The following is a 15,505-nucleotide window of genomic DNA, read 5'->3' on the forward strand; positions in this document are numbered from 1 at the left end:
ACAAAAATTTAGGAGGTTTCGAGGAAATTTCCAACCTTTCTCTAGTGTTGGGTGGCAGGAGATAGGAGGTTGAATTATTTGCAGAGAGGGCCATAGAAGTCAGTGCGAGCAGTTAGAAACCCCAATGTGAGTTGCCGGAAATGGGTCGTTTCAGTTTCCAGAGGTCGGGAGATCATTCAAGAGGTGGAGTGAATATTTTCCAAGGGCAGAGGGAGGTTGGATGGCTCACTTGGAGCTAGTTTGCAGGCACTGTGAATTATCCAGGCCAAACAATGCAAATTCTAGGAAGTGAGTTTGCTATTGTGGGGTTCGAGTAGGCTAGTGGAGGTCGAATTGATTGTAGAAGGGAGAAATTTTATCCATATTATTTTTTCAGTATATTTGTCGAAGGATTGCGAGTTGGGCATCCAAATTATTATACTCTGAATTTGTTGCATAATAATAAAATAAACCCTTATCTGCTGCACCGGTTTTCCATATGGGGTTTTTCCGGGGACTTATAGTCCAAAATAATTGTGTCAATTTTTATGTGTGTGCATTTATTTCTCAGTTCTTGATTTTACTTTTACAACATATTTTTATTGTGATGAATTGTAGTGTGATTTATTTGTAATTTTCCATAAAACAAATAAACTGCTAATCAGTTAGAAAAATAAACTCTAGTCGCTGAAATTTAAAGGAAATTTCACATGGTATTAGAGCATTGTTGATTAGATCTGAGGCTCAAAAGTGAAATGTCAACAGATTGTGCAGTTTCAAAGGAAGATCTGAAGCACTTGGTTCAAATCTGTGCAGGCCAAGCTAGGGGTGCGAATTGTTAGGCATAAATCGATTTCTAGAGGCAAGGTGCAATAAAAGTTCAATTTGCTCAGAAGCAAAATTTGCACGTTGTGTGGGTTCTGAGAAGTAGTTATGGTGAGAAAGTAAGTTTATTCACAAAGAAGGTTTGGGCATAGAAGTTTTGCAATGAGGGTTATAATTGCAGTTCCGCGCAGGGCACGAAGAGAAAAGCACACAGGGGATTTATGAAATTTCTCAGATAGTTTCCAGATCTAGTTTCTAGGAGGATGTCCATAATTCTAGTTGAGGGATGTAGTAGGCAAAGTAAGTTGCTAGAGAGAGTTTGTCAGGATAGCCATTTCGAGTTGCAGAGGTTGCAGTTCATGTGCTAGTTCCTAGAGAAGGACATCCGTAAGGCAAAGCGAGTAGTCTCAGTGAGCAGCTGAAAGTAGTGTATTAGCTGGAGGACTTTCAGAGGCATATCTGTGCATTCCAGGGGCGTGTCAGAGCTCAAGCTACCCAATTGTAGTGATTTTGCAACAACACAATTCGAGAGAGAGAGAGAGCATCAAAGAAATGGAACAACAAAAAATTCAGGAGGTTTTGAGGAAATTTCCAACATTTCTCTAGTGTCGGAGTGGCAGGAGATAGGAGGTTGAATTATTTGCAGAGAGGGCCATAGAAGTTAGTGCGAGCAGTTAGAAACCCTAGTGTGAGTTGCCGGAAATGGGTTGCTTCAGTTTCCAGAGGTCGGGAGATCATCCAGGAGGTAGAGCGAATATTTTCCAAGGGTAGAGGTAGGTTGGATGGCTCGCTTGGAGCTAGTTTGCAGGCACTGTGAATTATCCAGGCCAAACAATGCAAATTCTAGGAAGTGAGTTTGCTATTGTGGGGTTCGAGTAGGCCGGTGGAGGTCGAATTGATTGTAGAAGGGAGAAATTTTATCGGTATCATTTTTCAGTATATTTGTCGAAGGATTGCAAGTTGGGCATCCAAATTATTATACTCTGAATAATAAAATAAACCCTTTTCTGCTGTACTAGTTTTCCATACGGGGTTTTTCCGGGGACTTATAGTCCAAAATAATTGTGTCGATTTTTATGTGTATGCATTTATTTCTCAGTTCTTGATTTTACTTTTACAACATATTTTTATTGTGATGAATTGCAGTGTGATTTATTTGTTATTTTCCATAAAACAAATAAACTGCTAATTAGTTAGAAAAATAAACTCTAGTTGCTGAAATTTAAAGGAAATTTCACATGGTATCAGAGCATTGTTGATCAAATATGAGGCTCAGAAGTGAATATCGAAAGATTGTGCAGTTTTAGAGGAAGATCTGAAGCACTTGGTTCAAATCTGTGTAGGGCAAGCTACGGGTGCGAATTTTTAGGCATAAATCGATTTCCAGAGGCAAGGTGCAATAAAAGTTCAATTTGCTCAGAAGCAAAATTTGCAGGCTCTGTGGGTTTTGGGAAGCAGTTATGGTGAGAAAATAAGTTTATTCACATAGAAGATCTGGACATAGAAGTTTTGCAATGAGGGTTATAATTGCAGTTCTGTGTAGGGCAGGAAGAGAAAAGCACACAGGGGATTTATGGAATTTCTCAGACAGTTTCTAGATCTAGTTTCTAGGAGGATGTCAATAATTCCAGTTGAGGGATGTAGCAAGCAAAGTAATTTTCCAGAGAGAGTTTGTCAGGATAGCCATTTCGAGTTGCAGAGGTTGCAGTTTATGTGCCAGTAGTCTCAGTGAGCAGCGGAAAGAAGTATATTAGCTGAAGGACTTTCGGAGGTAGATCTGTGCATTCCATAGAGAAGTGCGAGTAACAGAGGGAAAGCCCAGTAGGAAGGATAAGGATATTTCCAGAGCTAGTCTCTAGTTTATTTGAGTTTTGTAGAGATGGCCACAACAAGACTCAAGGATCAAGACAGACTTGACGAAGCATCTAACTTTGGTGTATGGAAGGCTAGAATGAAAATCTTGTTGGATGAGCACGGTCTTAAGGAGTTTGTGACAAATGTCATGCCAGAGCTAGTAGATCCACAACAGTTGGCTACCTTCAAGAAAGAGATAGCCAAAGCTAAGAGAATGGTCTTGGATGGTGTTCGGGAACATGTTGTCCCACATGTTGCAGATAAAAATACAACAAATAATATGTGGGATGCCGTCCAAATTTGTATGAGAATCCATAGGAGCATCACAAAATGATTCTCAAAGAGAAGTTGGGGACCACTAGAATGCAAAAGGGTGAAGGCATTAGTCCTTATCTCACCAGACTTCAGAATGTTTGAGATGAGCTTACAATTGCAATCGTTGGGGAGAAACCTTCTGAGGATGAGTTGGTGTGTACAACTCTAAATGGAATTTCCAAGGAGTGGCATACATCCATCCAAGTTATCTCTGGATGAGACACACTTCCAGGATGGGATTGCCTATGGAGTGACTTCACTCAGAAGGAGCTGAGACTTAGCCTTGTAGAAGGTACCATCATCAACAACAACAACAACAACAAAGGATCGAAAGTGGAGGAGGAAGAGGAGAAAGTAGCCCTTGCTAGTAAAGGGAAGGCGAAGAAGGGTCCTAGTTAGGGACAAGACTCAAAAGGAGATATAGCAGCAATACCTCTAGATGGAGGAGCATGATGCTCCCGATTATCAGTATGGGCAGGGTCCAGTTGCTGTTCAGATGGATTAATATGTTTGTTATGGGAGCCCACAATTTTCAGTAGCAAGAGGATCAGTGTCAGCAGGCGCAGCCATGTTGGAAAATCCATAGAGGTGGCAGTTAAATGATTTTCCTGATTAGTGACATTATCTTGTGATGTATTATTATTATTATTATTAATTCTTTCAGTTTATCTTTTCTTATCATTAAGACTAATGCCGCGCAACAAATAAAAGAGTACACAAAATGTGGGCGCACTGCCAGGGAAAAACACCACTCTAGGGGAAAACCTAGTCAAAATTCTCCCTTCAGTAGATTTAAGATGAGACGACCAATACCCTTACACCTTAGACATGAGACTACCTCCATCCATCAAGTCAATCTTATCATACTTCAAATCTATTGCTCATGTAGCAGTCATTCTTCATTATATTTGTGTCTTGAAGAGATCATCTCTGCAACCACTCCGAACTTCTTCATCCACTGTGATAACATCACTATACCGAGTCACTGTGAAAACATCATTGTAATAACATCGAATTGAAGTCACTGTACTAGCACTTACATGAGGGCACTGTGGTGATGTGAGAGCATCGAACAAAGGTCACTGTAATATCATCGAATCCTGTGAGAGCATACAAGCACCGAACTGTGGAAACATAACACTGCACTATGGGAGTGCAATACCGAACTGTGGAAACATAACACTGCACTATGAGAGTGCAATACCAAACTGTGGGAGGCATAACACCGATCTGTGGAAGCATGGATATCGTCTTTATGCCCTATCTGAAATCCCTGTAATGACATCGAAACGTTTAGCCATTATCCAAACTTGTTAGCTCTGTAGTAGTACCGAAACTTGTTCTCTAAAATCTTATGCGAATTTCTGTGTAGGTAATGTGAAGCTCTCACCCTTATATATATAGTTGTTTGTCCATAAATGAACCGACAAGATATTTTTGAAGAGAAGTGTCACTATTTGAGCCGACATGATATTTTTGAAGAGTAGTGTCACTATTTTGAGCTGACATGATATTTTTGAAGAGAAATGTCACTATTTTGAGCTGACATGAGTTCTCTTGAGGGTTGCTGACTTGATGAGGATTCTTTTGAAGCCGACAACAAGGAGACCTTGATGGAGGAGTCTTCAAACAAAAATTGACTTTGACAATTAACCTAAAGCCTTCAATGGAGGCTTGACCTATGACATTTGACCCAAGCATGAAACCCATGCTTTAATAAGTCAAATAAAATAATAATAAAATTATTTTGCTTTTCTTTTGACAAATATATTACATTTGACTCAAGTACAATAATGAAGACTAAACCTAGTTACATTTTTCAACACTCCCTCTTAACTAGGGAGGTATTCATATATTCAAAGAGGTACATGGAAGATCTCAAACCACATCATCTATGAAGAAGTTTAGGCACCGCAATGCCATAGACTAGATTCTGGACCAGGGCAATCTATCCACTGGTCTCTCGACAATTTAGGCACCGCAATGCCACAAACTAGATTCCTGACTAGGGAAATCTATCTGCGTGGGACTAAGATGGACTCAAGATTTTAGCGTCTCTAGGTACCATCGGGCTTACTTGCTAACCATCAACCCAAAGATCTAGGTGCGTGGCAGAGCTCAATGACCAATGCTACCCTTCCAACTTCGGGACCTAGACATCATCACAAAGTGTCGGCCAGATGTCCTCCCATGCAATGCTTCACTCACAAAGCCTAAACACTCCTTGATCCAACAGATCAAGGATAACAAATCTCTCTCTGATCAAACTGATCGGTAACCAACATGCTATCAAAAACCTTCGAGATATTTCCCTGTACAAACATAACCCTAATCAATAATATACTTTCACATTGCATAATCATGTTGAAGAATCTAGGGCACAGGGTTAATGAGATTCTTCTTTACACGATAAGTATTAATGCTTAGTTTTTTAACATTAATGTGTCTTATTTTATTCATTAAATAGCTACCATAACAAAGAGACAAGAACACAATATGTTGGCATTCTGGCTGGGCCAAGACCTCTCCCTCTTGGAGAGGAAAACCCGCATAAAATTCTTCTTATAGAGATTCCAATTGACGAACACCAAGACCATAACCCTTGACTAATTGAGCCACTCTAAGACCAAGCCACTAATCCTCTTCTTCATACTGTTGAAATTATCATCTTCACTGCGCCATGGAGACATACATTATTGTTGCAACATCACTGAGAATATTCTTGTACTTCCACTGAGAGACTGATCATAGCTATGAGCTTCATGGCCGTTGCATTACAACATAGATCACATCGATCCTCTTCCTAAGGAATACATCAAGATTGTGTGACTGTGATCATCGAGATAGTGATTGTGTATGTAAGTCGAGACAAAGATCCTTCTTGCCGAGGGTGTATATTTGTGACTTCACTTATCATTTCACCGAAAATCCTTATCATCTCTTTCCACTGATGAGTGGTCTGTTTCAACAATGCATCGAGGTTTGTAATGAGGAGGAGATTGAAACTTATTTTCGAGATTTCAGGTGAGTCCGAGATGATATCAATATAGTACTCATTCGAGAGAGTGTTCCTTCAAGGTATGCGAGTTACAAACCTGCACTCATCCGAGCTTCTTTAGAGAGAGAATGCGATGTATAACTTTGTCCTTTTGGGGAGTCTTTCGTTGCCTATTTATAGGTGTTGTGTCTCCATATCAAGCTGACATTTCCCAGTGAACTAGTGTGTCTTATTTTGTGAACCGACATGACTCCTCTAATTTTTTTGCTAGCTGACGTGACTGTGCTTTTCATTGTTTTGCTTGCTTGTCTTCAAGATGATTGTCCTGGTCTTGGAGGGTTGTTCTTAGACATTCGATTGACCCATATATATTACATAAATGCTCAAGAAGAGCTCTTTGACTCTTTGACTTTCCTAGACCTATGGAATGAGAAAGAAACTCATTCTTATTATTTACAAAAAAAATATTCCTTTTTCTTGACAAGTACAAAGATCAAAATTACTTTGACAAATACCGAACATAGTTACACTTTTGTTCAACAAATCAAATACAAACCTTTGGGGTCTTCTAGAAAATTTGATGTTGCTTCTCAACTTTTCATAGTAGGACTATCAACCGAATCTTTGACAGAAGATTCCTCAATCATACATTTTTCTTTCCTACTTCATATGAAACAACATATTCTTCAATTGGATCCTGATTTCCTTCTTTCAACAACATCTCAAAATGCATTATCCAATTTCCTTCTCTCACTCATGGCATTCACTAAAACTTACGACTGTTAGTCCTAGTCTAGTGCATGCACATGAAGTAGAGAATTTGTCACTCCCTCTTAAACAAAGAGGATCTAATTATTTTGGTACAAGGAATATACTCAACCATCCTCTCATCCTAGGGAGGTTTTATCTAGGCTCCCTCTTAAATTAGGGAGTTCTACTTCTTCTTTACAACATCAAAGAATCTTTCATGGCTTCCATCCTTCTTATCAGTGTCATTCATATATTATGCTTATCACATCAACTTTACTTATGATCATCTTCACCAACTTGAAGATGATGTACCTGCACAACTCAGATAGCAAGTACAACCAAAATTATAGAAGCATGAAGTTAGCCATATCAAAATCTTGTAACAACGGAAGCATTTAGACTTTTCAAACATAATCAACAAGATATTATACTTCAATACTTCAACTTCTTGCCCAAGTTTAGCTACAAACCCTAAATCACATTTATAAGATATCAAACTTATTATATCTAGGGTTTCAATATTCTTTCAAAGACAAGTTCCTTTATATAGAAAACCCTAGAAACAAATCAATGAATATAACGACTTTCAGAATTCATATGTTAGATTCCTCACTAAAATTTCATACATGTGCTTCAACAATCAAAACCACTCACAGCTTAATCAACATCACGTCTGACATTTACTAGGGTTTGATGTAAACCCTAGATTTCCATCTTCAAATTCTCAACAATCACTATATAGATTCATAAATTCCAACGGTTATACATACTAGAGAATTTAACTACTGTTAGGGTTTAGCTGCTAAACCCTAGATTTTCAAAACATCATCCTAGACCATCAAATTTTCACTAGGGCTTGTTTCCAAACCCTAGGAGTCATGACCATTAACACTTAGGTCAACACATATATGTAGGAATTCATCAGCATATCATAAGCATATCATATGTTGGGTAATACTAAAATGTTAGACATATACCGATCTAGACCAAGCTAGGGTTTCAACCAATGAACACATACCTAGGGTTTCATTCCTAGGACTCTAAATACATAACAAGGGTTTTGCCTATAGACTCAACCAAACCTTAAGAATCTAGGGTTTCACAACATAACGAAGCAAACCCTACAATACCAAAACTTCAAAGGTTCGGGATTTCAGTCAACACCATTTCAACCCTAGCAAGTTAGGGTTTTCATGATCATACTAAAATCCCAAACATGACATCATCAATATATCAAACATAATAGAAATTTCTTTAGACTCCATCAATAACCCTAAGTAGATTAGGGTTTCATTCGTTTTCAACATACCCTTAGGTTAGGGTTTTCCAGAGAACTTGTCTAGGGTTCTATAAGAACAATTAAGGATGTAAGGAGGGTAGATTTATCAAGTGATGAATCACACACAAAAAGAATCATTATGATTCAAAACAACTAAGTATAATGATGTTAGTAATATAATGTAAACTTCAAAAATAAGATGATCATACCTTTAAGAGAATCTTGTAGGGAGTATAATTTGAGACATGCTTGGAGATGTTCCTTGGCAAGCTTGATAAGGATTTTTTGAAGTGTTCGATTTGTATTAAGCCATCATGTCTTATACCTGTAGTATATACTTACAAGCACAACATGTGATACCAAGGACATGGTTTAACTTCTTAAGTTAGATCTTTTACATAATCATGGAGGATGGAATCCTATGATAAGTTGTTCATTCTTTCAATCAACAGCAGGGCCTTTTATTTGACATCCTAAATTCTTTGTAAACTCTAGAAAGAAGTATTAAGGTTCTAATCTAGGGAGTACTAACTCTATCCTAGTTATAAACAAGGATCATATTAACCATTAGAGATAATAGAGATTTAAATGCTTATGAACATACGTACCTTGTGAATTGCATACCTCTGATTTCATTGACTTGTTGCAAGTGTATTTAGTTGAGTAAGGAGTACTTGATTTTCTTAAGCTGGTTTCTTGTGCTTGTACTTGATAGACCTTCATAGGCAGTTGTACCAAGTTCCATCCCTTCTTAATGTAGTGAACCCCTCACATTGTAGTGATATCGAACCATTGTGGTAGCATCAAACTCCTCTTCGGTTGGAAGCACCAAACTTGTGTTAACGAAACTTTCTCATTGAAACTTACTCATTGTTGGAAGCACTGAATCCTTCACTGAGATCTTTCTGTTGTGGCACCAAAACAATGAATGCACTGAGATTGTGGTATAGAGGCGGCATATAGCATTGAAGTTATCTTTGTTATATATAACTAAGTTATATCTTTGTTAAACTGTGCCATTACCGAAATACTGTGTCTTCACTAAAAAGTTTAGACTGTGCCTCCAACGAAATATTAAGACTGTATCTTCACCGAAATATTAAGAGCCCAATCTCTAGAAAGATCCAAACTATCTCATTGTGTAGGTACCAAAAATCTCTTCTTGTTTTCATTGTTACTTATGTGCCGAGAGTCTTTCTCATTGTGAAGTCAATCCTTCATTCTTGGTGTCTTTATGTTAAACTGGCAACTAGGGCCAAACTCCATGTGGGTTGGTTTATTTGTGGCAGCTGATATTTTTATTGGATCCCTCTCGTCGAGAGGTGTAGGATTGATCCAAAGATCATCCGATTCCGATAAGTATTTATGGAGATATGAATTTATTTTGTTTATGAAATTATTATCAAGCCGACCAACTATTATGAAGGCTCTAGAAGCCCAACCGACGTGTCTATTCATCATCCTCGCTTTAGTATAAATAGAAGAGTTTTTGATGTCAATTGGCACACTCACTCTTCATGTGATCTCCTCTCCACGTCTGGGTTTTTGGAGATAGAGAAAACACTAAGAGTATTTGCTATGATGCCCTAGCCGCAGTAGCATAATGACCTAGATCTAAACTCTGCTATGGAAGAAACCCTAGATGTCACTAAATACGCAGCAACCGGAAGGCTAGATCTTATAACGCAGTCCAAAAGGGAACCTACGCACCAGGCAGTGTGTAATCTGGGCAGCCATGACATTTATGGTGACAATCAGGATCACGCTAAACCATCTCATATATGGAACGCAGATAGATAATGCATAACGCCATCGTGAAACAAAAGGTAGCTGCAGTAACATGGTGAAGCCATAGTTAAAAGAAACGTTGTTCTAATGAAGAATCTTACCACGCTGTCCCTACACGCTGAGCAGACAATCCATACGCTGTGATGAAGGCATATCCACGCAACAGATGGTGATCATATCCACGCCGGGCACAAGATTATTAACATGCAGACAGAGAATCATACGTTGGATCATGAATTCACAGGCACTAGATATGCTGGTCTCTGATGATGCTTATACGCAGAATCATACACGCTGTAAATACACGCTATCATGGCACTGGGCAAATACACAGGCATAGAACACAGTCTATGATGACTCAGACCTAGCCGCAGGACATAATGAAGAATCAGTCACGCTGGGCATATTCATGGTTATATATATTCATATATACGCTGGTAATATACCGCACACTGGGCAGTCACGTTGGTGCCGCAGTGATGAAGAGGTGCCGCAATACAACACAGTCTACACGCTGTTCATAATTTGGATTCAACGCAGTCAATGAAGACTCCATCACAACAATAGCTAGATATACGAGGGCTATGATATATGAATATATATACGCACAGTATTCTTGGATATATATACTCGCAGGTGGAAAAATATAAATTGTTATATATAGCAAATGTATGTGGTTGACAGAATGGATATATATATACTCGCAGGTGGAAACATATAAATTGTCATATGCAGCAACTTCATAATAAAGGGTCTATACGCTGTCATGATAACTACATGATACATTGGTTCATGGAGAAACCCTATACGTTGTTATAGGAGGAGACCTGTTAACGCAGTAAGAACCAGTTTAAGAAGTCTGCCGAATAGGATCTATAGCCTAGTTGCTTTGCTAGGCTGCAAGCCATAGCAAGCAGCTAAGGCTGATATAAAAAGAAGCAAATTGTTGCAGCATGATGAAGTAATGAGAAGGCAGAGGCAACAACATGATGGGCAGCACTATGAGATCATGTGCATGGCAGGACAATGATACATTAGCAGGGGCAGTAGCGTGATGATGATGCACCTTAGTTTGAACAACATTATGATGGATAAGATCATGGACATGGGCAGCATGATAATCATGATTAGTGCAACATGATGCAGTATGCTGTGGTGCAGCTTGAGAACCTGATGTAGGATGATGATAGGTGAAGGAGTCACCTTGGAGGATCAGTTGAAGCAGAATGTCTTCAACTGATCTCATTGTTATAGAAGATGATCTATGCTCAGATCTAGACAAGTCAAAGTGTTGACTTCTGTTGTAAATGTACTCTCTCTCTCTTTCTCTGCTGAACTTTGAAGATAAAAGAAGAATTGATCAAGGGTTTCCCCACACATTGTAGGGTTTGTCCCTGGCTCACGCCATATCTTGTGTCCTCTTGTCTTGTCTTGTCTTCTTTGTTTTATATTTATGTTCTATCTGCAGTTTATCGTAATGATGATGTGATTGTTAACTGTGAAAATTTAAATAAATTGCTCTAGCATAGAACATACCTAATCTTAACACTTTAATATGCTCACTGTAATCTTAGTCTCATTAGTTTTATTAGCCTAGAACTGCTCTTCTTCAAACTGCCTTTTACCTTGACCATAGCTCTAATACCATGTTGGAAAATCCATAGAGGTGGTAGTTAAATGATTTTCCTGATTAGTGACATTATCTTGTGATTGAGGAGGCATTGTGAATTGCCGAATTGCAGGATAAAAATTGCAGTTCCAACCAGAGTGAGATTCCATGAGGGAGCTTCATCCCGGAGAGATTTCCTAGTTCTATTTCAGAGGGAGATCAATTAAGTTAAGACTCACTATTGCAGTAGTAGCAGGAACAACAATAGAGTAGTAGCAACAACAGTGTGAGGTAGATTAGAGTATGTGCAGTGTTGATGGACAATGTTTGCCAGTCGACTTCTTCACTGTGATTTCCAGTGGCAGGGAGTCAGATCAGTTGAGATGTGACGAAAGGAGGTGAAGCCAATGTCATACATCAACAATGTGGTTTGTCCTACTACAAGTTGTAGTGGAGAGATGATGGGGAGAGAAAACACCTTCCTCACTAAGAGGAAGGTGTCTTAGATTTTGGTAGCATCAGATAGGTGTCCTAGTTTTGATTTGTGTCTAAGAGGCTAAGGAACACAAGATCTCTAAAACCCAGAAAGGGCTATGGGAGAAAACACCTAGAGACCACTTAATTAAGTTAATTGATCAATAATTAAAATTGCCTAAGTCTAACTTAAGAAAATTGATTAATTAATAGGAATTAATTGAGGAGATCGATTTATGCTGTAGAGACTTCCAAAAAGTAACTTAGATAAAATCTCAGATGATTTTAGCCATCAATCACGACTAGATCTTGGTCGTTGATGCTCCAGTGAGAGATTATAAGAGCAAGTCGATTGGATGGAGAAAGGCACAAGAGGGAGAGCGAGTTAGCTAACACAAATCGAGCTATCTAGTTGCAATGATTCAACAAGGGTGCAGTGCGAATGAGAGAGAGAGAGAGCATGAGAGAGGGGGAGTAACAAAAATCAGGAGGAGGATTTTGGGGAATTTTCCAGTGTTTCTCTAGTGTCGGAGTGACAAGAGATAGGAGGCTGAATTATTTGCAAAGAAGGCCATAGAAACCAGTGTGAGCAATTAGAAACCCCAATGCAAGTTTCCGGAAAGGGGCCATATCAGTTTCTAGAGGTCAGGAGATCATCCAGGAGGTAGAGCGAATATTTTTGAGGGGCTGAGGGAAGCTGGGCTGCTCACTTGGAACCAGTTTGCAGGCAATGCGACTTATCCAGGTCAAGCAGTTCAAATTCAAGGCATAGCAAGTTTGCCAGTGTGGGGTTTGAGCAAGCTAGTGGAGGATGAATTGATTGCAGAAGGGAGAAATTTTCTCCATATTATTTTGTCAGTATATTTGCCGGAGGATTGCCAGTTGGGCATCCACATTATTGTACTCTCCGAATTTGTTGCATAATAATAAAATAAGCCCTCATTTACTGTGCCAGTGTTCCCTATGGGGTTTATCCATGGACCTTTTTTTTGTTAAGCTTGGTAGATCCTTCTTTTCATTGATTTATAAAGCAAATTTACATTACATAGATTTGTCTATGTGGCCTCAACTTGCCCAATGAGAAACCAAGTATGTTGGCCCCCTATCGCATTGTATGCCATCGAGTTGCAAAAAATCTTAAGTCTCTCTATCTAATCTATATAAGTCTCAAATTCTTGCCCATACTTTAGAGATCTACATATATATATAATTGCATAAAGAGATTTAAAAGCTATCCACATATATAAACAAAAACATCAGAAAGTGGGCTTGCTAGTCATGCTATTCAACAGATGCTGATTCCACCAGTGCTAGATCCTTAACGTTTGTACCTGACAACTTTGTCTGGACTAAGATACAAGGCATGTGCCTCTTAATTCGGCCCAACCAAACATGATCCAGGTGGTTCCAGGGACACACACAAGACAAAGAGGGCTTCTGGAAGCTCAAAAATCAAAGTGTTTGGATTATGCTCGAACCAAGTTCATGTTAAAAATCTCGTCGTCGTGATCACAGTGGTATGAACGGTTCGTCAATCCGAGTTCGGATGAGGAAGATAGAGGTAGTCAAAGTTTTGGTTAACTTTCGTTGACAGGGCAAGTTAATGGAGACACAAATTAGAAATTTTCCAGCGAACGGAATCTGGCCAACTCCGGCCAGATTTCGGGCGAAATTGTCACCTCGTTAAAATGACTCCTTCTGCCAAAAATATGAATTTTCGAAAAGAGCTTTTTATTGTTGAAAATTAAAAACAATATATAAAAAAGTGGGGTGGTGGGCCACCACCCCCACCACCCCATGCTTCTCCTCCAAATAACCATATTACACCTCCGAAACCAACACCAAACAACGCGCCACAGAACCAACGTTCCATGAACCACGTTGATGCCGCCCCTCCACACCTTAACAGAAAACAACGGAATATGGGGGCGCAGGCCACCAAAAAAAGTGGACCCGCCGCCTGTAATTTAAACCATAAAACTAATGTGTGTTATTTCAGGAGGGGCGGGATTTGATCCCCCATCCCTCCTCAACAACTTCACCATTATTACCATGGTGCCAAATTGACTTATTGCTAAGTCCGCCCAACAAATTTACATAAACCCAGTTTTTTTAGTGCCCTCGGAGGCAGATGGAGGAATCAGGAGTGGGCACAGAAATCAAGGAAATATTAATTTTTAATTAATTTTTTGCAGGTGGAACCATCACTGAGCGAAATTTCCAGGTGGGTGAAATTTTTCAGTGTCCAAATTGGACAAATTCTATGTCGATCTTACACCTCTTAGCAACACGAATCCGATGGCGTAGTCAGTTTTTTGATTTGAGCAGCCAATTTGCAGAGGACCCGGAGGGGGGAATCTAGGGGGAATCTAAAAGATTCCTTTAGCCCCAGATTTCCAATTTCTCAGAATTCAGAAATTTGACAGTCAATTTTGCACTATTCGACACCACAAATCTAATGGTAAGTTCAGATTTTTCATTTTCTCATTCTATTTATTTTCTAAGTGGAGTGCAGGTGTTAGCATTCATGTGTGAGAAATCATTTTCATGCAATTCGATGCCGTGAGATTGATGGTCCGAACAACTTCAACAATTTGACATCCACTTCTTCAGATGGCCCTTGGATGTGAGGTATATGTAGTGTGTTCATGTGCTTCTTTTGCTATGCATTGTGCTGCACAGATCCCTGTTGATGCTTGATGTGGGATCTTGTTTCTTACTCGATTTCATGATTCCTGATTGATGTGATGTAGAATCATCTGTGTGATGTACTTGTTGTCATGATTCGTCATGTTGTGTTTTGAGATCCCTTTGTTGTATGTTGATGGGATACTCATGTTTCGCCATGCATGTTTGCATTGAGATCCCTTTTATGCCATGTTTGCGGGATGATCATCATGCATGAGTTTTGTGTCATACTGATAGGAGTCTTTTGACTGAGAGTTCCTGTAGTGGAACATCTCTTGGAACCACTTCTGCGTGAGGGAATTTTCCTTGTATGATAGCGACATCACCTTTTATGTACATCATCACTATTGGCAACACTTAATGCAACGACCTACACCATTTTGACACCGGGGCTCGGAGACGTAGTCCCTCCTGGACAAACTCTGTTATCAACGACGTATGTTTTCATGTGTTGATGATTGACATGTTCCTCTTCTTTATAGTATGCAGATGTATTCACTTATGTCTTATAAAAATGCAATTTAACACATCATGAAAGTAAAAGGTCTTGGAAGGGTCCTTTGTCACACTCAGACCTGGATCAAGTGGTATCAGAGCGGTCTTTGCATTGATGTGAATTGCAAGCGTGAACAATAGAACGTGCAGTGATAGAGGATGAAAAAGCGATGTACGAGACTATGCTCCAAATTTCCAAAAGGGTGGAAATAATGTAGAAACTCTACAGAAAGGGACAAAGGAAAATGAGCGATTGCAGCTTCAATTGCAAGCCACAGAAGAGGCCCTGGAAGAACTGAAGCACAACAACAAAACCTTCAAACAGAGAACGTCGAATTGAAGATGCGTTTACATGAAGAGAAAGTGGAAAGACAAAGTTTGCTACGACAACTGCAAGTAAAGGACGAGGCCTTAGAAAAGTTGCAACGTGACCCATGCGAGGTAAAAAGTA

The sequence above is a fragment of the Pinus tabuliformis genome, chromosome 9 (assembly GCF_031772625.1).
Source record: "Pinus tabuliformis cultivar Carrire ecotype Pingquan chromosome 9, CPIR1, whole genome shotgun sequence".
NCBI lineage: Eukaryota > Viridiplantae > Streptophyta > Pinopsida > Pinales > Pinaceae > Pinus > Pinus tabuliformis.